At 41.8% G+C, this 23,537-nt stretch overlaps 1 protein-coding gene across 21 annotated transcripts in view; it reads left to right on the forward strand.

The window, feature by feature from the left end:
* Nucleotides 1–23,537, forward strand: part of NCAM1 (neural cell adhesion molecule 1) — a 310,590-nt gene that overhangs the window by 175,179 nt on the left and 111,874 nt on the right. For 2 of the 21 annotated variants that reach the window (XM_070272773.1, XM_070272784.1), the window contains exon 1: nt 4,856–4,935. The exons of the other annotated variants lie outside the window; for them this stretch is intronic. The gene's annotated coding sequence lies outside the window, so the exon portion shown is untranslated. Of the gene's footprint in view, nt 1–4,855; nt 4,936–23,537 lie in introns of those variants that run through there. 21 annotated transcript variants of the gene reach the window in all.

Below are 23,537 nucleotides of genomic sequence, written 5' to 3' on the forward strand. Positions count from 1 at the left end.
ATCCCGCACGTACGTTCTTCTCCAGGAGCTTTGGCTATGAGAGTCCCTCCCCTCAAAGTGTTCACAGTCTAGTGAGAGAGGCATTTGTGTAGAAAGAAAAGTCACGATACAAGATGCTGTACCCCATCATGAAAATAGTGATAAAGACCTCTGCTTTTGTCACTTCCCGTGACAGTGTCCTTTATCCTTTGCCCTCTTCAGAGGGCCTGCCCCACTCCTTTGGATTTCTGTATTCCTACAGATGATTTGCTCATATCTCTGCTGCCTGGCCTTCCAAGCTGAAAACTTGGCTTTGTATCCCAGGTTTCATTAGAGCTTCTCTTCAGCACGGTCAGCATGGCCTCCAAAGAGAAAGGAGTGAATGAAGAGGCAGGTTGGGGCGGCTGCCGCATCTGTGTGGCTGTGGGGTTTGTAAATGCAGTGCTTGTAATTGGGGGTAGTCTGTGATCATTGATGCTTTGCGACCAGCAATTGGAGAGTTAATAAAGTCATACTTTCTCTAAATGTGCATATGTGTATGTGTGTGTGTGTGTGTTTCTGTGTATGTGCATGCTCACACATGCTCTCCAACACTCATGCACACACAATTTATTAAAAATTAAACCCTGGGGGAGATTATGTAGAGCAAAAAAAGAGGGCAGAATCATTAAACCAATCCTCTGGGAGCCGCACAGTTGGGGGCAGACTTTTGGTCTTCTCGTTAGACTCAATCCGTAGAGGGAGTCTACCGGAGGATGACAACTTTCTCCTTTCAGTTCTGCTCGATGCAGGGCCTCTCATTTGCCAGAGAGGACCCTTTTGCCTGACAAATGAAGATAGTTTTAATAAAAATCTATTCTTAGCTTGGTATCTTAGGGCCAAGTTTTGCTTTTGAAAATTAAACTGTCGTCCTGGCAGGGTTGGTTTCTACATAATTGTCCGTGCGTGTGGAACTGGCTCCGTCCATATCCGTTGGCTTGGTCTTCACTATAATGAGATTCCTTTTTGGTTTGTTTCTCGGGTACTCTATAGACAATGATCTGAATTTTTTTTTATGCCAGCTACAGTGACCAAAATATATGAGCATCGATCATTCACTCTCTGAAATGCCCGCTCAGTCACAGCTGTGAGATGAACACAGGGAGTCAGCAAGGCCAATCCCGTTCATTACATCAAGTGATTAAATAGTGTGATTCTGGAAGAACTTCTTAAAACCCACTTTTCCCCATGCCTGCCTTGGGAGCACAAAATGTAGAATAAATACCTGGCACTGAGATTGCTAGGAGAGAGGCAAGAATTTGAATGTCAGGATTCCTTCTGAGCCTGCACGATATTGTGGGCATCCTGAATAAAGAAGATGTGCTGAGTGGCAAGGGTGAGCAGCCACAACTCCTTCTGCCCCTGAGATTCTTCTCAGCCCCTTGATAGCTGAGTAAATAGGCTGGTGATTTAGCATATTGCTATGGTAGCTTCAGATTCTGCTGTATCCGTATGTGCATTTTATCTGAGGCATACATTCTTGCCTTTATTATATTATTGCCATATTTTTAATGGCATTAATAGCCCTAATGGCCCTCTGGACAAGGGGGTGACTAAGGACCACATTCCTGGTTATGCTCTGATGAATTCAAATAACAGGATGGCCATGTGAAACACAGGTTTTGCCCACCATCTCTTCCAAGTAGCAGCATCTTGTGTTTCACACTTGAGATCCTTATCAGGTTGTAGCCTTGTTCTGTATTTCCATCCGTGAGCAGACTTGGGGGCTCTAGTTATCGACAGAGGGTCTGAAGAAACTGGGATATTTTGTGTGGGGCTAAAGAATATTTTTAATAATAAAGTGATTGTCTGTTGTTAATTTCTGTATTCAGAAACTTGGAGTTTTCGTTCATCGGTATTTATTAGGCATCCACTCTGTGCCTAGCACTGTGTGAAGCACTAGGGTACCACGGCGGACAGAGCGGAGAACATCCTTGCCTCCATGAAGCTTAGTAAATACATTGAACAAGTCAATTAAATAGTGTGTTATAGAGTGATATATATTAGTGGAGAAATAAATCAAACAGGGCAATGGAATTGGGAGTTCCGGGAACAGTGGTGTTGGCAAATTAAATGGGTTTGAAAAACAAATTGGATACAAATAATGGGCTGAATTCTGCCTGATGATGGGGCTGTAGAGATCTTTGTGACAGCGTTTATACTATTGTCTTGTTATTTTATTTGACCTCTCATGCTCATAGCCTGCTTCTGTTAGTCGTTTGTAAGCAACTTGAAGACGGGAACTATAAATTATAAGTCCTGGCTTCCCCTACAGCACCGATTCCAGTGTCATACACATTATAGGCTCTCCATACATATATATTAAGTGAATTTATACATCTCCATCAGCAAGGGACATGTGACCTCGGGTGTGGCTGTTGTAGCCTCTATCGAGTGTGTTATGGCGATGTGTGTAATTGTGCCTATGTTTCCTGAGGTGTAATGGTGGCATTGCTGCACCCCTTTGCTGAATGAACAGTTCCTCGTAACTGTCTCCTTGCCACATAGCATGGACTATGAGGAGAACCACCAGAGAGTTTTTCCTTTTTTCTTCCTCTGGAAAAGTTTGCTTCCTTAGTATTAAAGTCATAGGAGGAACAGTCAGTAAAGGCTTGACCTAAACCAACTGGGAGCAGTTGTCACTCTATTCATATTTAGCTCTGAAGAGCGTCACACCCTGTGGTCTGGCCCAAGATATTCCAGTTGCTGGCAGGAAATTCTTTTTTATGTGTCTTCTAAATTAATTTAAGCCTATTTGTCTTTTTCAAGGTGGACCGTGGTAGAGGCCAGTAACTTAGTTGGTGTCATCAGTAGTGAGCCCTGACAGTACCCGTCAATAGCCCTTCTTTTGATGGTTTCAGTCCCTCTGGGCTACATGAGGGAGGACACAAAGCCATCTTCCCCACCACCAGAGACACCAGCTGTGCCTCTCCCTGAGCTTCCAGCATTCTCTTCAAGCCCATGGTTTACTCAGAGATTCATTGATTGTGAGAAACAACTCGTGTTCAGAACAGCCTAAAGGAAAAGGAAGGGATGCGTTGGAAGCACAGAGGCATCTAATAGAAGCTCAGATCTGGTCTCTAGTCCCTCATGAGGGACTAGAACTGGTGTATTAGTTAAGAGTGACGTGGACCTGCGTGACAGGTAAACCCCCAGACCCCAGTGGCTTAGCATAGTAGAAGTTTGTTTCTCATGTTCATGTACTTCATTAGCTGGGTGGGGTAGGCTGTGCTCCACCCAGTCATTCAGGGCTCCAGGATGACAGAGCTCCACCATCTTCACCCTGGACATTACCGTCCTGCCAGAAGCCAGGGGAAGGGAGAGTGGAGGATTGCCCAGGAGGTTTTGTGGGCCAGTCTTGGAGGTGGCATATATCACTTCCACCACAGTCCATCCACCAAAACCGAGCCATATGGCCATGGCTTACTTCAAGGGAGACAGGGAAATGCAGTCCAGCTGTATGCCCAGGAGGAAAGGGATGTGGGTTTGTGGGAGTTAGTAATCTCTGCCACAACCAGGGACTCCATATCCATCTGGAACCAGGTTAACGATGTCCTTCGTCCTGACAGAGAACTGTGTGTCCTTTCATATTGGATTTAGTTAGGATGAGAAGGGGACTGATGATGCTTCTTTGTGAGAGAGGAGACACACATCCTTTCCATCTTCGTCTGAATCCTGTAGTCCTACTGTCTGGACACCGTTTGAGCTTGCTGGAACATCCATCAGGCTGGTTTGAGAGCTGTTGCCCATCATTGCCCCTTGCCCTTTTCCAAGGGTGAAAGGTCAGCTGAGTGGCAAGCATATTCTGTTCAGGGCTCACCTCATACAGTTAACAATAGGCACTGCAATAATGTCTGTAAGATATGCAAGGAAAGGCAGTGTTCCCAGGAGACTCTGACCTAAATTTTGAGCCAGGCTGTGAGAATTTGCCTTTTTTAACAAGAAAAAGATGAAGAAAAGACAGGCTCCCCAAATCACATCTGTTCAGTCTCTCTCAGCACTAGGCAATGTGTGTTCCTTAATCCCTGGGGGGAATGAAGCTTTACCTTCTCTCCTTTCATGGTTTCTACAATGCAGTTTCTTCCCAATATGGCAGTCCGCACAACTCCCTGCTCCTGAACTTAGCCAGCAACTCTCAGGAGGGTGCAGATGAGTTTGGGATCAGCATATTAGGAAGTTGTGTGTGTGTCTTTAGGCACTGCTGGGGAGTAAGTACCACTGTCCATTCTCCCTGCTCCATGTTTGTGATAGCACAGCTATTACTGGGATGAGAGAAACACCCCGTAGAGGGCCGCTCCACGTCTGTTGGGACTGGAGACTAGTAGCTGCCTTCCTGCACCTGAGGCCTCTAATGCTGTGGCTGTGTGTCCTGATTATTTCACAGGTCACTTCCCAGAAACGTTGAGGAATATAGAAATGTTGATGCCAAAATGTTGGGTACGGGTTTAGGGAGCAGAATTCCTTTCTTGGGTTCCGGAGAAGGTGTTAGAAGGACAGAAGTTTGTGCCCAGAGAGCCCTGTTGTTCTGTGCTATTGAAGGAGGAATTATGTCCTATGTGTTTTTAGTAACAGAATCAACAGCTAAGAAAAGACAAGCTCGGGGAGGAAGTCCTTGGTAGATGCTAAGAGTCTCCTTTTTGTTCTTTGTGCCGGAAGCAATAGGTTTCTAATTACGATGGAAAGAGAGGTTGCTGTTGTGAAGTGCGTCGCTGTGTTTCAAAATAGCTGTGTGTTGTGTTATCGCTATGTTCTTCGTGTGATAGATGTTGCTTTGGAGCAGACTTTGTCCTTCTTTCCAAGGACGTAAAATAACAGTTTTCTCCTTTTTCTTTATTGCTTTGCTTGCCAACCTGGTGATCTGCTGCTGTGTCCCGTTGCAATGAAATTCCTTCATCTATTCCACATCAAAACGAAAAGGTAAGGAACTGCGAATGGTATTAATTTGCTAAAACAGCAGCAACTCATATAACAAGCGAAAAGAATTGCATTTTGATCACTGAGAATTGTTTTACTTTAAGAGAAAAAGTGATTGATTGTGAGGCCCTCCATTCTAGTATCAAAGTTTGGCTGGTTGATTTCCTATCTCCTGGGCGCTGTTGTTGAACCAGGCACAGGTGTGTGTGGGTCTTTGTGAGTTTTTGTCAATGACTCACAAACAGGAGAGCAATTCACAGACATTTCACACTTAAGCTCTATTAAGACTGAAATATTCAGTAACAAGGAGGTGAGAGGAGTGTTAATATCACTTTAGCTTCACCCTTTGAAGCAAGATTAATCCAGCCAATAATGAGTCCGGTTTGGGGTTTTCTTAAACTTGTGGCATTATAGGGGAGGGACCATTCAGATTCCCTGCCAAATGGGGACACTTAGAGTTTTGTAGCTGTCAGAAACACACACTCATCATAATTTTTTGCATGTTTTTATTGTGGTATAAAACAGGTAACATAACATTTACCATCTTAATCATTTTTAAATGTCCAGTTCAGCAGTGTGCAGTATGTACACATTGTTGTGCAACCAATTTCCAGAACTTTTTTATCTTGCAAAACTGAAACTGCGTACCCATTAAACAATAACTCCCCTTTTCCACCTTTCTCCAGCCCTTGGTAACCACCATTCTACTTTCTGTTTCTATGAATTTGACTACTTGGAATATAAATGACATCATAATTATATTTGTCTTTTTGTGACTGGCTTATTTCACTTAGCAGAATGTTCTCAAATTTTGTCCATGTTGTAGCATGTGACAAGATTTCCTTACTTTTTAACTCTGAATAATACTGCGTTGTGTACACATGCCACCTTTTGTTCATCCATTGTTGGACTTTTGGATTTTTTTCCCTTCTCTGCTATTGTGAATAGTGCTTCTCTGAGCATGGGTGTACAACTCTCCCACCATATCTTTCGATTAGATGAATTCCGCTAGTGTATATGTCCATTCCCAAAGTGAATTTTCACCATCTCTCGTATTATTAAATTTTCAGCCTAGCCAAACCCTAGCCAAACTCTAGCCAAACCTAGCATTAGTGTATCCTCTGGCTGAACATTCATCTTGAGGCTTAGAGACTGGCCAATTCTTATCCCCTAGTTACCTAATAAATACCTAATGAAGATAACTCACACTACCTTTTCTCCCCTACTTCCTTTTCCTATAAATTCTGGGCAGAAGGCTATGGAGGCACATATTCTCCCACACCCCCCATAGCCTTCACACTGGCATGCTTGTCCGTTTATAACATACAGTTGCAAGTCTTTTCCAGGTAATGTATGTCATCTCACGGAAATGATGTGAGCTGAGCGTTAGTTATGAAACCAGTCTTGTTGCCTTGCGACATGGAAGAAAGCTTGTTCTGTTGCAGTAATTCTTACAGAGGGAGGAGAGAGCCCTGTGGATTCTAAGGGGCGGATAGTTTCTGCCTTTTCCTGCCAGTTCCCTGCTGGGGCACGTTGGGTCCGGCAACGGCGAATGTCACCTGACCTTGTTTTCTCTTAGAGCTGCAGGCGTGAAACCTTGCCCATTCTGGGCTTGAAGTTCTGATGGCAAAACCGACTGTTTTCCAAAAGTTCTCTTGGGTGCTCATCAGTGTGTGAGAACAGTGGAAAGGGTGGGAGCTAAGGAGGTGAGTTGGCAGGGTGAATTCTCTTCTCTTGTCAGCCAACCTGGTTTAACTACAGGCCCAGATATTCTGCTGGAGCAGCATCTGTAGGCAGAGGTGGGGCTCACGTTTGGATGGGCAAGTTGAGAAAAAAATAACTATTTTCTGATTTTTAAAAAACAGATATTATGTCTGTAAGAAAACATCAAGAATATGCATCAAATGTTATTACTTAATGTGATTTTCATGACTTATGGTAGCCATATCATTATTTGAGAAGACAAGGGAATGGGCATCATTAGCAGTTTTTCTTTTTTATACATTTTATTTATTCATTTTTTTAGGAAGATTAGCCCTGAGCTAACATCTGCTGCCAATCCTCCTCTTTTTTTCTTTTCTTTTCCTTTTTTTTTGTTGAGGAAGATTGGTCCTGAGCTAATATCCGTGCCATCTTCCTCTAGTTTATATGTGGGATGCCTGCCACAGCATGGCTTGCCAAGCTGTGCTTAGGTCTGCACCTGGGATCCAAACCGGTGATCCCCAGGCCACCAAAGCGGAACGTGCGAACTTAACCGCTGTGCTGCTGGGCCGGCCCCCATCATTAGCAGTTTTGAGAGCACATCGATTCTTGAGACGTAAAACAAACTTGGGCACTGGGGTCTCCAGAGAGTGGGTACGAGAAGTGTAGTCTGTTGAACCCACTTGAGTCTGCAGAGCAAGAGAAAGAAACTCAGCTTGTCTTCATCACATGAACCAGCTGGGTGGTATCTGCCCTGGCCAGGCAGAGGTCCTGCCCCTTGGGGCTCTTAATCCAGGATGTCTCTTGTCATTGGTACTTTGAGCCACTGAGAGCAGTGTAGGAACTATTTTTCTTGCCAGATGTTCTGTGTATATTCCTCTGTGCTCTGTGTGGGAAATTAGGGCCACGCTGGACTATGCAAAGTACCTAGTCCACCTGCTATGTCGTGGAGGTAAGGCGATTTAATGCTCACGAATCAATGTAATGACCAGCATGTTTGATGGGAATCCCAGGGCTAACTATTTCTTGATGACCGGTAATGAGGAGATTTGAAAGCAGGTTTTCGTGCATGTTATGTGGGTCTGGGGAGTACGTCTTTTTTGTTCTGTCCAAAAATTAACGTAGTTGATACAATACAATGAATCTCCATTGTGGTTTCATTTACTTTCACATTAATTTGGAAGTAGGCGAGCTTCTACAGTGGACACTTAACTTATTTAATTTTAGTACAAAGTGAAATAAAAAAGTAAGACATAATAGTACTAGAGGTAGGAATGGGACTGATGAGAAAGGAGATGTTTTTAGACATCAGGTCGTTTTAGTCATCAGATCACTGCAAAATGTGCAGTAGAAACGCACAGCAGTCATACTGCGGAACTGAGTGTTAGGTTTTAGACAGGATGTGGCATTATTCATATTAGGAATTATAAATGACCTACAAGAGGGGAAAAAGGAACAGATATGTGGGATGGGAGAGTATTCCTTGGAGAAAATGCACAGGGGACGGCTAAAGCATAGGAATCAGAAGAGACGACCAGAGGGAGTCAGGATGAGCAAAGACGGGCCCAGTGCCTGGAGCACAGACAGAGAGCCTTCCAGGTGTACGTCGCGATAGTCTTGAGAATGGGGCTCAAGCTTAGTACACAGTAGATAACCTAGGGCATTTTTTAAAAACATATCAATGACTGAGCCCCACCCCACAGCAATTAAATCTGAATTTCTACGGGTGGGACCCAATCCAGACGTTATATTTTTTAAAAACTTCGTAAATGATCCTTTGGTCCAGGCAGTGTTGAGAACCACTGATCAAGAGGGAAGGAAAGAGATGCTAATGAACTTGTGAAGAAGGAGGTGCTCTGTAAACTTTCAGTGTCGTTTTCAGTAGAATAGTGAAGCTGGAAGAAGGTTAAGAGAGGAATGAATAAAAGCCACGGAGCCTATGAGTGGGGGGCACATAGTCAAGGAATTTGGCAAAAAATGGAAGGTGAGAGACTGACAAGTCAGAGGCATAATGGTAGGTCAAATAAGGGTTTTGTTTTTGTTTTAAAAGATAAGCTGTCAGAAAAACTGCTCAATAGAGAGAGGGAGGGTAAGGGTAGAAAGAGATAACTGTAAGAGTGGGCTGGGGTAGGACATTGAGTTCTTGGGGAAAGGAGTCCAGAGAGGATCTTCTTTCTTTAGTGAAGAATGGAGGGGCGTTGTGGGGCGAGTGAATGGTGTGTGCACATCAGTGGGTTCGGTCTTCCCTGTGGTATCGGCACTGAACCCTCCACTGAGACCCGGGCTGGTGAGTGAGGAGGAGCTGGGAGTATAAGCAGGTGGGAAAGAGGCTGGAATAGTTCCTGTGGGGTCTGGGTTAGGGAGACCACGAGACACGCGGGAAGTGATTAATGAGCAGCCTTGATGCTTCCCAAGTTGGCTGTGTTTGAATCTGTAACTCTCTAGGTTTGCGAGGATTTGTCTTCTGTCTGTCTCAGTCATCGGTGGCCCAGGCGCAGGAAGGGGCAGAATGGATGGTGGGGATGGTCTTGGCCTGGGAATTGACTGGAGGGGTTTAGGAAGATGTCAGGGCAGTGCAGGAGGCTGGGCTACCAGAGGGGGTGGTTTCCAAATCATTAATCCCAAGTTGTGGAAGGGAAAGGGGAGGCCAGTATAGACAAAAGACAGATAACAGATTCTATGGAGTTGAATGGCCAAAGGGCTATGTGGTCAGACTGAGGACATAGAGTACAGTGTGAAGTGACATGGAGAGAGGGTGCCTAGCGGGAGGCCTGGGCTAATGCTGACCAGGCGGAAGACAGCTCCTGTCCCAGGAAGGGTGAGAGAGTGGGGAGTGGACTCAGAGAGAGTCGTGTCAATTAAATCCAAGAAGAGAAGGAAAGACTGGTAAACAGATATTGGATAAAAAGTAGCTTAGTTGTCCTAAAACAGGGCATAACAGAAAGAGGTAGTTGGTTCCAATAAACCCTTCCTTTAAAAAAAAACAAAGCGTGCACGAGGGGGTAGCAATGGTGATGATTTCTTTCCTTTCAAGACCAGCAAATCAAAGAATATTAGTGAAATGTGGAAATAGCTTAAATGATATGAATATTTTATGTTCACTGCGTTATCTAGAAACCCAGCTGTTTGCTGACCATTAACGAAGACAGTTATAGACCTGGTAGTAAGTTATTTAAAATGGAAACTCTGAAAATGTATTTGTTGAAAGATGTCTCATGGCTTGAATTCTCCATTATGCTTTTGGCCTTTGTGGAAAGAACGTACATACATAAGGTTATGTGCAAGCATTGTTAATTACTCATTAATCTGACATTTTGATGGCAGTAAGCAACAAATAATAATTCAAGACTCAACGTTGTGATTGTTTCTAAGATGCATGACATCTCTAAAAATGTGAAACCTACATTTCAAAACTACTTTCTTCAAAGACCTATCATGGCAAAACTCATTATTAGAGCCTTCTGTACCTTAAAAGCTTTAAATGAAACACTGCAATTTACGGAATTCATTACTGTGCACAACTAATTAGAACTTTAAAGGAAATCACAGTAGGGAATTACACATTTTAAGAAAGCATTTCCTTGAGCTGAAATGTTCTTCAGAATAAAGGTTGTTTTGCAGCGAACGAGGCACTCGAATTTTCCACGCGTATATAGACACACACTCTAAAGAGTGGCCTGTTTGACCAGCCATGTTTGGAAATCATTCTTGTTCTCCGTTCAGACAAAAGGAAAAGCCGCAAAGGCAGCAAGGGAGGGACAAGACAGAAATGCAAATTAGGTGTCCGTAATGTCCTCAGAAGCCAAACAAAAAAACACAGACGTATCTAATTAGTTTCCAAAGCCAGCTTTACCCTAGGAAAAAAAAAATTCTCATCTAAGAAAACAGCAGTGAGAGCTGTGTGAGTCCCAGGTGTATGGGTGATTACAGCAGAGAGCAGAAAGAGCCACTGCTGTTCCCCTCAGCTGCCTCTGTGCTACACAAATGTGTTTACAGAAAGAATATAAAATCGACCGTGGATAACTCCCTCCCTTTCCCCAAACTGATTAATTTCTCAATGTGCTGGCAGATTTTTCCATGGACGGGGATCGGGTTTGAGAGATGAATGTGTAAATCAGCAGCAGGTGGGAAGTGGAATTTGTCTGGCCCAGCTGCTGTTCCTTGCATTTCCTATTCTTTTTGGTTATCACGGTCCAGCATCTGTCACTGAGGACTCCCGGGCTTCTGTCATCCCAGGCCTGGGGAGCCACGGTGTTGCCTGTGTCTCCTGACAGCTCAACGCCCTGGAATAGGAAACAGCAAGAATGACAGCCTCATCGCTATTAGCAGGAACTGACAAAGTTGAGCTGGGTATTTTTTTGTATCTCATTTTGATACTTCTGTTGGTATAGACACTGCCTTCTACTCCACTTCCAATCTGGATATTGCATCATCCGGGCTCTTTTACAATACCTCCTGACTTGATTTTATTATATAAATAAAATGCTTATGTTTGAATGTGCTTTTCTTTGCATTTTAATCTCGGTGATGGTACACAGCGATAAAAAATGACCAGCTTTCTTGCCCTTTTGATTAAGTCTTGAAGGAACAATGTGTTTTCCACACGCTGTGGAAATCTCTGTGGAATTAAATCATCGGGCAGACCCACATTTTCAGCATTTCCTAACATCATAGAGTTTTAGCGTTGGGCATAACCTTTAGAGGTCGTCTTCTCAACTCTTCCCCTGCCCCACCCATCACAGATGACCACCCAGCCTCTCTCGTGGGGATGGTGAGGTTTACTGTGGTATCCCAACAAATGGCAGATGCCTCTCTGACAGCACTTCCTCACTGGGGCGTGGTCCCAATAACGCTCAGCCTACCTTTCTTGAGTAATAGTCGGGGTTGATATTTCTCCAAGCCTTTCTTGAAAGAACAGCCAGACTGCCATCTTTGTTAGGCATTTCCTTGGACAGATCTTATCTTCAAAATAAAGTCACAATTACTAGTGTCATTTAAAAATGTTCTGCAGGAAATCTTGACTGATTATTGCTAGCAGACTGGAAATCAGATCTTTGATATTTATTTTAAAGGAGATGAGCAGAATTGTTTGAAGTTCAAATACAGCAGAGATACTATATTCAGTGTGACTTCACGGTATTACCACTGAACTATTCAGCTCATGTGTATGTTTTATATTTTTAATTTGGGCAGTGATTTTCTCTCCCAATTGTTTCCACTTGAAGGTTCTTTTTTTAAAGAATCTAATTTCTAATAAGCTGAAATGGTTTAAGGAATTATTCTTTATTGTCCTGTCAAGTTGCAGGAAACATCAGATATTGACCTTATGCTATCATCAGTTTGATATGTGGCAAGGTCTGCTATCTCTTCTTGCATACGTATTTTCACGGCCCTTAATTATTTTTTCTTCTTTAAACCTTAGCTAGAATATTTGGAGGCTTGTTGTTCCACATTCGCTTTTGTGTTTATATGCTGCCTTTTGGGTAGACAGAGATAAGACAAAGTATTACTGTTTACAGATTCCTGGCCAAATTGACTTCAAAAATCTCTCTGTACATTTTCAGTAAAGAAGAGGCTGTGAGAAAGAAAGAAAGAAAAAGATTAAAAGAAAATTCCAAATTATTTGGAAAAGAATCAAAATTGATCTGAGTAGAGAATCACCCATAGAAATATGGAGTGCTCAATTAAAAATTTGTAAAGAGGCTCAGAGGAGATCTTTGCTAATGATATTTTAATTTTCCGAGGAAAAGGTTGTATGCGAGCATAAAATTGTAGCACCTTAGAGGTGGAAATTCCTTGGCGATAAAAACCCACGCAGCCTCTTCATGAACACGTCAAGTGATGAGACGTTCCCTCCCATGAGGACAAACTTTGAACACAAATTAGACGCCAGGCACTGTCCGGGATGTTGGAATGCAATATTGAATGGGAAAAAGACAAAAAAACAGATCCTACTCTCAGAGGGTTACACTTGAGAGCACTACCTACTACATATGGCAAGCTAAACTGTTTCAATTCCGCTCCTCTTCTTATCCAGATCCTGCCCCTGTGTCTTCACAGACTGGGAATTGAGTTGGGATTGCTTTAGAGGTTTTCTCTTCCAGCCTCCTACCAATGCCGGAAGTCTCTCTACGGAAGCCTGTATGTTTCTGGTAAAATTGCACAGTCTTCCACCTGTGGGCCGACAGAATATAATGAAGCTGCTGCCTCCCTGTTTCTAGACACTGGAGTTCCCCCGAGGGAGGCAGCCTGAGATTTGGTGCAATCTTTTGCTAGCCACCGCACACTGCTACCTGGCATGAAGCTGATGCTCAGCTGCAAACCTTAGGCCTTTTGAACATGAATGGCTTTGGGGCCAAGTCTCCCACCTCCCGTACTTGGATATTGGATTTTTTGACCTGAAATGTAGGACTTTTTTTGCATTCATCTCATTTATATTTCGTGATGGTTAAAATTGACCCATGTTCCAGCTTGTTTTGAACTTTGTGAGACCTGATTATTTTCCCTAAGCATTTTTGATTGCTTATTCTACCTGTAAACAACTTTTGAGCATTCATCTTCAATATATGTGTATTTACTATTTTATAAATTATATGCATGTGTCATTAGTTAGTATCTCAAGCCATAATATCTGCTTATGGTGAGGTTCAGATGGTGAATCAAAATCGATATCTCGAGTCATTTTGATGATTTCAAATTTTTTATTGATTTCTGATCAGATCTCATTAGATCACTGTTGTTTTTATCTCGTATGGCTGGCGTAGAGCTCATACTAAGAACAGTAGACTGTCTGCTCTGCCATTTTCTTATTTTCATGTCTGCCTTCTTTATTGGTATTATCTTCAATCTGCGATTTCTTTGTCAGAAGCTTTTTTTTTTTTTTTAAGCCAGCTGTCCATTTGGGGAAGATTGGTTTAGTTAAAACTAGATAATGTAATCCATAAATCCACTTAACAGAGCTCAACTAAGCAGCTGTGTGTGGTAATACAGTGAAAGAGAGCGAACAAATCAGAGAAGGCCCTTCAATCATTTGTTGTATTGGAAACCTTCAGACTTCTTGTGTGCCCCACATGACAGACCGTCCTCTCAATGGTAGACCCGCAACAGTATCACGGTCAGTCGGGGCATTTAGAATATTAGTGAAGCTTAACTGTTGGCTTTTAATTTAAAAATAGACAGAAATAGCTCTAACAGTGCCTTCTCACACCCTAATGAACAATCTCATGTACCTCTTGGGGTGTACTCACTCTATTTTAGTCATCTTCTCTCTGGTGCTGCAGTTGTCTCTAGGATATTTCTGTCATCTATGTTTTGGTAATTCATCCCAGTCTCATATAAAAAGAGAAGTAAAAAAAGATAAAGATGAATTCTTGGAACATGTAAGTCTTCTCTCTAGGTTGACATTGATCCATTCATCAACCCTCTTGAGGTGCAGTTTTTTAACTAGACATGCATCAGCCTAGTTATGTTGACAACCGGCCCCTAGTTTTCCATGTTGGCTAGAAGATTATGGTAAGACATGCGGTTCTAGACACACATGTGGTAATAACAACTCGGTGACGGGTTCAGTACTGGGCTCTTTACAAATGTTATTTCATTTGATTCTTGTGGGAAACCGATGAGATAGGCATTTTATTTCTGTCTTACAAATTAGGAAACGGAAGCCCAGAAGGGTTAAGTTGGGGGCAGCTCCAAGCAGGAAATAAGCAGACTTTTCCACCTTACTGTTTGTCATTAGGAAAATGTACTTGGGTGTGTCTCCCACCTAAGTCTCTAGGGTGAACAGCAAGATGGCTTCAACGGATGCGAAACATGTCTTTTTCCTTGTTTTGTTTGTTTGTCTTTAATTGATACATAATGGACATATAGCATGATGTTAGTTTCAGGTATACAGCATAATGATTCAATATTTGTATATATGAAGCACGGGTTTTAAACCACTGTGTTCTCCAAGTACATAACGCTTTACCCCCTTTTGAGATTTGGGTCATTTGCATGTCTGCACTGTCCTAGTGCCTTGCTCTTCCTTTTATCATGGTGTCTAAGAGCTGGATATCAGTGTATCCACACTGGCACATGCGTGTGCCTTGAGCAACCCAGGTGGAATTTGCCAGAGCCTGGAAGTAAGAGCTCATGTGGGGCTGGCCCCGTGGCCGAGTGGTTAAGTTCGCGCGCTCTGCTGCAGGCAGCCCAGTGTTTCGTTGGTTCGAATCCTGGGCGCGGACATGGCACTGCTCGTCAGACCATGCTGAGGCAGCGTCCCACATGCCACCACTAGAAGGACCCGCAATGAAAAATATACAACTATGTACCGGGGGGCTTTGGGGAGAAAAAGGGAAAAAATAAAATCTTTAAAAAAAAAAAAAAAAAAAACTATAATTAAAAAAAAAAAAAAAAAGAGCTCATGTAAAGTAGCTGTATCCTCACCTGCCTTTGGCTTTGTCCTCTTTTCGCTATGTTATGTTTGCTGTTTGGAGAATCGTTCTAGGAAATAGTTGTTTTCTCTGTCATCTGTTACCATCCCACCATCTGCCCCGAACAGTGGTTCTTATTCTCTAGCGGTGGGATGGGGGGGCATAAACTAAGCAATTTTGAGTCATTTTTCTGAAGTGATATTTGAGTGATTTCCAAATTTTATTGTAAATTTTCTAACAAATCACAAAAAATGTAAAAACTAGTACAATGGATCCCTATTTACCAACCTCATAAATTTAAACTAATATTTGTCATATTTGCTTCATCTATATATTTTTTCTGAACTATTTAAAATCTTGAGACACTATCCCATTTAATTCCCAAATATTTCACTATTTCATCTCCTAAAAATAAGAATTTTACCCTCAAAATAAGGTCTTTTTCTGACATAACTGCTGTGCCATTTTCATACATAAGAAAATTAACACTAATTCTCTAGTATCATGTAATACCCAGTGCAATTATTCCTCCAAAATGTCTTATATATTTTTTTCCCCAAACTGAGATTCAATTAAATTTCACATGTCGCATTTGGCCTTTATATCTCAAGTAATTTTAGAGTTTAGACTTTTTGTTGCAAAGGAGGCAGAAATAAAAGATCTGGATGATTTTCAAAAAAACATTTAAGTCCCGTTTTACACGAACGATGACTTTTCAGATTAAATAGACTATTGATCTAGGTTGTTCCGGTGGTTTTTCACTTGGTAGTAAATGGCGCCGGCTATGTTGAAGTTGTAAAATATAGAAATCTCTAAAGTGTGCACATGAACCACAGCGTAGCACAGGCGGTCCATCATCTGTATATGTGCATGGGATGCTTCGCGCTTTGATGCTGCAAGTGTGAAACCATCCCATAAGAAAACAGTGCATCAAGGGTTTTGGCTCAGCACTGATAATGGATTATAATAGATTGAAATTAAATATGATTTAAGTGACAGGAAAACGGTGCCAGCTAAAGTAAATAATAGATTAATCATCCCCCAGTTAAACCTGCAAGTTAAATTGTAGGGCTGGAATTGAATGCTGTGTAGAAGCTCCTCTCCACATTTCAATCCTAATAAAAACTGCACTAAGGAAGAGAGAAAAATCAGGAACTACTCAGAGAAAGGGCGTGTCCCTTGCTGTGTCTCATTTACAGCATGATGTCAGGTGTGTTCGTTGTGCCATGGAATTCGTGGTAAGAAAATGAAGATCCAGGAAATAGCTGTCACAGAAAACGTAAAAAAAGTAGATATATGGTTGCTTGGAAATCAACAAATTTAGAAGACGAGTGACAGCACATCTTTTTCTTTTGTCTTTTGTTCTAAATTACGATGAGATAAGGAGGGTCAATATGACTTTGACGAAGCAGCTTAGCATTGCAAAACTGGTCAGCATGTGTTCTGGTCACTGTGTGGCTACCGTGGAACCCTGGATGAGGTTGGGCTGTCTGAGTCTTCGATTGCTTATCTGTGAATGAAAGGCTTGGACGGAGCGTCTCTGAGGTGCCTTATGCCACTTCAAATCTAAGATTCTAGCAGCTAGAAGTCTCTATGAAGCAGTGCTGTGCTACTTCGCTTGTGAAATTGTAGCTGGCTTTTGTCATGATGACCCTACAGCATTACAGGCTCCCATGTGTTTCCTGAGTTTCCAAGGGTGCGCTTAGTTTATATTAAGCGCATACGGTTTTGTTCTACGTCTTAAAGATTAGTAGTCTGACCCTAACACTTTGTTAGCCAAATGTTGTATTAATCAGAAGAGTCCATTCTGGGTTCAGATAGAATAAGGTAAATTTTATTGTAATTAGAAAAAGATTTACATATTTTAAAAATGGTAGAACCACTAATACATTACAGTTACGGCTTAAAACCCTTAATTCATGGTAATTCAGCAACCTAAGAGAAAAAGAGCTGACCCTACTCATTACCCAAGGCAAAGTTGTGTTCAATTTTAATTATAAAGATTGGATCAGTATTTTTATTTTGCGAGTCAGCAGAATATGTCCTGTGTAGCCTTTAACAAGTTTCTTAGAATTTTTAAGCTATGTTTTTTCCTCCATATGATAGAAATAATACCTATGTCAAAGAGTAGTGAGGGTGCAAAGAAATCACGTATATAAAGTGCCTACTGCATAGTAGGTGTTGTGTTGACAATTGTTAATGATCATAGACGTTGGAGTGTCACTGAATCCTTGGCAATTCCCTTCTGAGTAGAGGGTCCTTAACCAGTGTGCATGATGAAAAAACAAGACTTAGTACGTGGTGTTCATCGTCTTAAATGCCTCACAACGCCAGATTGACTTTGCAGCGTTTAACTGTCTAACTCATAACCTAAGAAAAGTAGAAACCTCCTTTGAGTTAATTATCAAAAATATGAATACTCTAATTCAAGCTACACGAATATTCCGCCTTGAAAAGACTGACATCCAGTCATTAACTCTTTCAATTTTACTAGCCCCGAGAATACCAACAGCAGCTGTCTCGTCTTCAAATGTAAACATGTAATAACATGAACAAAGAATCCACAAAACAGACCTTTGTTGTAAAATCTTATGATTATTCTTTATATTTGAACCTGGACTGGATCAAAGCATATTGCCCTAAATATAAAAACTGCCAACGGTGAAAACCTGGTAAAATTCAGGAGGCATGCCCAACACTAGCATTTCAATACAATCACTTATAATTTTACAGGAGATTATAAGTGATTTAGCATCTGTTTCTGAAACAGTTATGAGAAAAAAAAAATCAGAATCTTCAACTCGATTTTTCATCCTAGAAACTTGAAAATATCCTTAACTATCTTCATGATGACAACTCCAACACTGCTAATAGTGAGAAAGGTGAACATCATTACGCTGTCTTGTTGCTTTCCTCCCCTTCTTTTTAAAGACCTATCTATTGTCTTCTTTGTTGCTTTACAATTGGAAAAAGTTTAACTTTTAGTATTTTCCAGGTCCCTATAAAGAAATGTCTCTGTTTCTGCTTCATGTGTATGTTCATTGAGGTCAGAATGGCATTATCCTGTGTGACTAGGAGCATAGAGTCCCTCCTTGTCATCACGCCTCCCCCAGTCTCCCCAACCTCCACCCCCTTAGAATCAGGGCAGGAAGTGCTCAGAGCTTGTGATAATTTAGGCACAGCTAAAGGAAAGGCAGAGGCCCCCAACCCACTGGAGGCAGTTTCCCCTGCACCAGCTTCAGGATTCGTCTGGATACAAGCATTGGCAAAGACTTTGACTCTGGAGACACTCTGTTTTTGGTTGGAAAATGTCAGTGTCTTTGGTTTTAATCAAAATTGCTCATAATCTGGCTTAACGATGCCATAAAGGCCTTGGTTTACTCTGCCCCAGGTGAATGAAAATATTTGCAGTGAAAAATAGGTTATTAGTTTTATAGCCCAACCTACTTCAATGCCTCTATCAAGAATATGAGAAGAGATATTAAATCTCAATTTTTAATAAAACTATTGGCATCATTGAAGAGCTTTATAACACTTGACATTTGCTTTCAGTGTTGGGGGAAGAAGAAGAAAGCAAATTGATTTGGTATTTATTTCCTAGGTTGGAATACGACAAGTTACTTTAAATATAAAATATGTGCACTGCCTCCGACTGCAATGAGCCGAATGGGTTGTTGGTTCTGAAAATGAACATAAATTTTATAATACAATGGGTAATGTGGTCATGTTAATAATGTAATTTGATTGCTAAATGAACCTGTTTTATTGTATTCATTATCAGATTCCTATTGCCACCTAGACACTCTTCAAAATTAATGTAAGATAATGTTTGGACTCAGAAAACATAGCTCATGGGTGAAAATACAGACCTCTTAGTGGAAGTGAGCTTCTTGTCAGTAGTGTGCTTCAGTTTCGCTTTTGCTGCTAGAGTTAAACAAAAACTCTTCGAAAAATGTCTTTGAATGTGGACTTCCTTAATGAGAATACCTGTCCATTTTCCAGTGGAATTTGCTTCTAGTTGTTAATAATAGTGAGGTTTGGGGACAGGGGCAGTGATGGAGTCAGTGGCCGTGTTGCTGGGCACAGGCAGGTCTGGGACTGCAGACGGCACAAGGAGGGCGTGGCAGGGTGGAGGAAAGCCAAGCGTCCAGATGCACCTCTCTTACTACCTTGGCAGTTCAGTCTGCATGTCAGGGGCGGGTGTACACTCTAGATAATAATACAGATAAATTCCTAATACCATGTAATAAACAATGGGTCCACATCATTGGGAAAAAAGGGCTTATTAAGATGTCAGCTCTCCACCACTATTTGTCACTGGCCTCTAAAGAGAACTGCTCATTGAAAGCATGAGATCCATTTTCCTGAAGAATTATCTCAATCAACAAGTTTCCTGGTTGGGCCATGAGATTGCTACCAGATTCTCTCAAAAAATGCTGGTTTCTGACGTGACCACTTGCATTTGGACAAAACTTGTGCAAAGGCCAGCTGAAATCCAGTTCGTGTTATCTACTGTTCCTAAACTGTGTGCCACAGAATGCCTGAATTCTTTTTTCTTGCCTTACTAAAGAGGATGCCAGTTTATTTACCCCAGCAGTGTTCTTAATGTAGATGTTAACATGCGCGATAGATTTTAAAATGAATTTTTAATTACTTTCTGCTATTCTGAGCTCATTGCAATCAGCAGCCATCTTGCTTGAGGATAAACCAAAACAAAACTGGCGAGCTCATGGGAGGAGCAAAGGCCTGCAAAAAAAGCTTTTGCAGGAGTGGGGTACAGAAGCCCATTGTCAGCGGCAGCTGCTGGACGCCTTCCCCAAGCGCGGGCGCAACTGCCAGAGGGTTCAGGAGGCTTTCAGTTTGCCAGTGACGGTCCCTCTTCTCTAATGAGGTCACCTCTCAGCACAGTAGGTGGAATGACTCTGCTAATGGGAGATTCAGAAACGCAGATTGCAATTACAGTCTTTGTTTCCAGATATCCCCATAGTTTCCAAACAGCCCAAGGAACTAGAAACAGGGACAACTTGTCTACAAGTATATAACAGAGCTGGATAGGACACATCCTTTATTGAGTATCGCTTAAGTGCCTGACGCTATTTGATGCTGCCTTTTCTTAGGAGCAAAGATGGGGTCATATGGGAACAGCACTGGCCAGGAGTTCACCTGGTGATGTTTCTGTAAGAATTAGAGCTATGTCATTTACAGTTTCATGTGGTCAGGGTAAGTCACATTATCCACATTATGCTGACAAAAACCCCCTGGTTCAGAGGGTTTAACTGACCTGTCCTGTGGCTGCTACTCTAGGCTCCATCACCTACATAATGGGACTAACACCATCATACCTCAACTGCTGTTAGAATTTTGTGTGTAAAAGAGCTTTGAACATGGATAAATCCTCTACAAATATAAAGCCTCATAACAATTAGTCCTAGTATTTCTGTGAGTACCACACAAAGAATGAAAGCAAATGAATATCTTCCCAACCCTCCTTTCACTCTTCTTGCTGGAATCTGAGAGGAGAAGCCTGAGTTAGAGACCACAGAGCCCTGGGCGTGGCTCCACGCTGCAGCCCCGGTCTTTGCTCTCTGAGGCCCTGGATTACAGTGCCTGCGTCGTCATGACAACAGGCAGCCGCTCTGCTCCTGCTGGCCAGATCAGGGCCTGGGCCAGCTCTGGCCCGGTTATTTTTTGTTGGTCTGTTTGACTTTTGTTTTGAGGCAGGAGGTGTTGTTTTGTTTTGTTTTTTAATTAACCAGAGCAGACTCCATGTCTCATTTGGATTTGCTATCGTCTTAATTCCTGAGTATTTCTTGGATCTGAATTGTAAGCCAGTAATTCTGCTTTACCCAGATATTTCTTAGTGAGTCAGGATGGCATGTAGAACAACATGGAAGATTCTGCTTGAATTCCAGCCCAAAGTTGATGAAGTGAGCATTCGTCCAAATGAAAACATTTGCTGGAGGTTCATCAGGAGTCAGTGGCTCTGAGCAAAGGCTTTTGTTTATCTCCCTACCTCTGATTTAATTAATGCATCCCTGTCTGTATGTACGCATTTATCAGGCACCATTATAGGTCCTTTCAAGCACGCTCCCTCAATGCTTATGGCAGCTGTGGGTGGTGGGTATTACTGTCCCTTTTGTGCAAAATGAAGACACTGCAGAGTCTCAGAAAAGGACCTTTGCCCCAGTGCAAGGCTCTTTCACTACTATGCTGCTCCTCTGTATGGTCGTAGTGATGGGTCTGGTAACCGAGATCAAACAGAAGCCAGTGGGTGACAGTCTCACTTCCCCATCCTCTCACTTTTGGCTAAGAGCTTCAGCATTCTAGCTCCTCTCTAAAATAATTATGTAGTAACCAAATGGGGCCATCACTTTCTGGTCTTCCAGAGCAGATCGACTATTCAGAGACTTCTAAAGGGAAAGAGCCTGTGCTCTCTCCTCACCAAGAATCCTAGAAGTCATTTTGGGTGCCTAGACTACTTTAGATGGGAATCGGTACTCCACTGGACTTTGCATGGGCCCTTCCAGTACAGGGGCTCTTCTCCAAGACTGGAATGCACATCCCCATGGAAAGGTTGGTCAGGTCTATGTCTTTCTGACTTGATGGGGGTGGATGGTATAAAACACTGTTGAGCAGAACAGTGACAGAGTGAAAGATAGTTCAGAAAGGATTAATCTGAATGCCATAGGCAAAATAGATTTTAAAGAAGAGATTGGACTCAGAGAAACCAACTAAGAAGCCATTATAATAATCCAGGTAGGGTAGGATGATGTGTGGTTGAGCACAGGGCCAGAAGGAATGGAAGAGAATGGATAAAAGGAAGAGGTAAGATGAAGGTAGAATCAGAAGGACTGATAACTGGGTTGACGAGGTGGGTCTGAAATCTGCAAAGTTTTAGAATTGGGTGACAGGACATAAAAGAAGTCTTCTAGGTCTCCGCAGTCTCTGTCTCTCTGTCCTGTAAGGAAAAGTGCTTTTCTTCAAATATTAAACCAAGATAAACTTATCTTTCTACATTCACTTTTTAGTGCTTCATTTAATTACTCATATTGTTACCATATTGCTTTCTGTTACTTTTCATTGCAGATGGATTAGCTAAGCTTTGTTTCCCAGCCAGAGAACTAACTGAATTACTATTTATAATGCAGTTTCTATGGAAAATGAATTAAAAATTTCAAACAGGCTTGCAAATAGAATTTTGGAATGCAAACAGAGTTGCCGACATCCTTTATTGCGTTTTATTTGAAAAAGAGGTATTCTGGTAGTAGATGTGGAATTGACTCTCAGAAGAAAGGTGAAGTTGAGAAGCATATATTTGGGAGTCAATTGCATAAAGGTCAGAATTTAAAAGGGTGGGAATGATTGAAAGTGGGCAGTGGGAAAAATTGAGGCAACAGTGTATACCATTTGTGCAGATAGTTTAGCACTGAAAGGAAAGACAATACAAGGTCTGCTTCACTGAAAATAAAGAATGCAAAACCTGAATCAACTCTGCAATGGTAAAAATTAATTTAAAAATATGAAAGTAAATCACTATTTTAGGAAGGACCAATATAAATGAATATATCTCTAGTTGTGAAAGTGTGAATTAAGATATCAAGCAACGTAAATGCACTTTTTAGAAAAAAATGGATTGAGTTGCACATAGTAGTTTAAATTGATTGAAAATCAATCCATTTGGCTGCAGCAAATGATTGGTGGCATGTGTGGCCCTGTCAATATGGAAACTGAATGAGTCACTCGGGAGTTCGTGAGGTACGATACCAGCCTGCTCACGTGGTATTTCCTGTTGAGAGTATCATTTATGATCTAAGTTGCTATATTGGGTTTAAGTCAGTGGGTGTTTATTAAGCATCTCTCATATGCCAGGACCAGTCTAGGCATTGGGAGGGATAAGAAGCATATGACTTACTCTGCCATTAAAGAATTTGTCATTCAGTTGGGGAGGCAAGGTTAACATGTATAAGTCAATCAGAGAAGGTAAAAGATAGAGTATGATCTGTTCCCAAATTGTCAGGCAGTTTTTACTCTGGGGACACCAGAAAAGAGAGAGATCTCTGTGAACTAAAGAAGACTTTGTGAAGGAAGAAGTATTTGGAATGAGTTGGAATGGATTCAGGGTAGAATGTCATCAGACTAGGAATATGGGAAAGGATGTTGTGTGTGGGGAGGAAAGGATGATCCAAGGCTCAGACCGGAGACTGAATGAGGCTTGCAGATGGAGTGTCCACATCAGGCATTATAGCAGAGAAAGTTTAGATAGTTGAGATGGTTTGAAGGCCTTGAATGCCTGGTTAAGGGATCTAGTCTGGATCTAAGAAATAATAGGAGTAGAATATGACTGATAAGACAGTGTGGTATTAAGCACAAAATTTTAGATGTAGAAGCAAAGCCAGGTAGGGTGCTGGTGCTCCTCATTGGGACATCGTTAGCTACATTGATGTTCTGAGATGGCAAGCTTAAGCATAATTACTTTGATGTGCCTCCGAC

Source organism: Equus caballus, chromosome 7 (assembly GCF_041296265.1).
Source record: "Equus caballus isolate H_3958 breed thoroughbred chromosome 7, TB-T2T, whole genome shotgun sequence".
Lineage (NCBI taxonomy): Eukaryota > Metazoa > Chordata > Mammalia > Perissodactyla > Equidae > Equus > Equus caballus.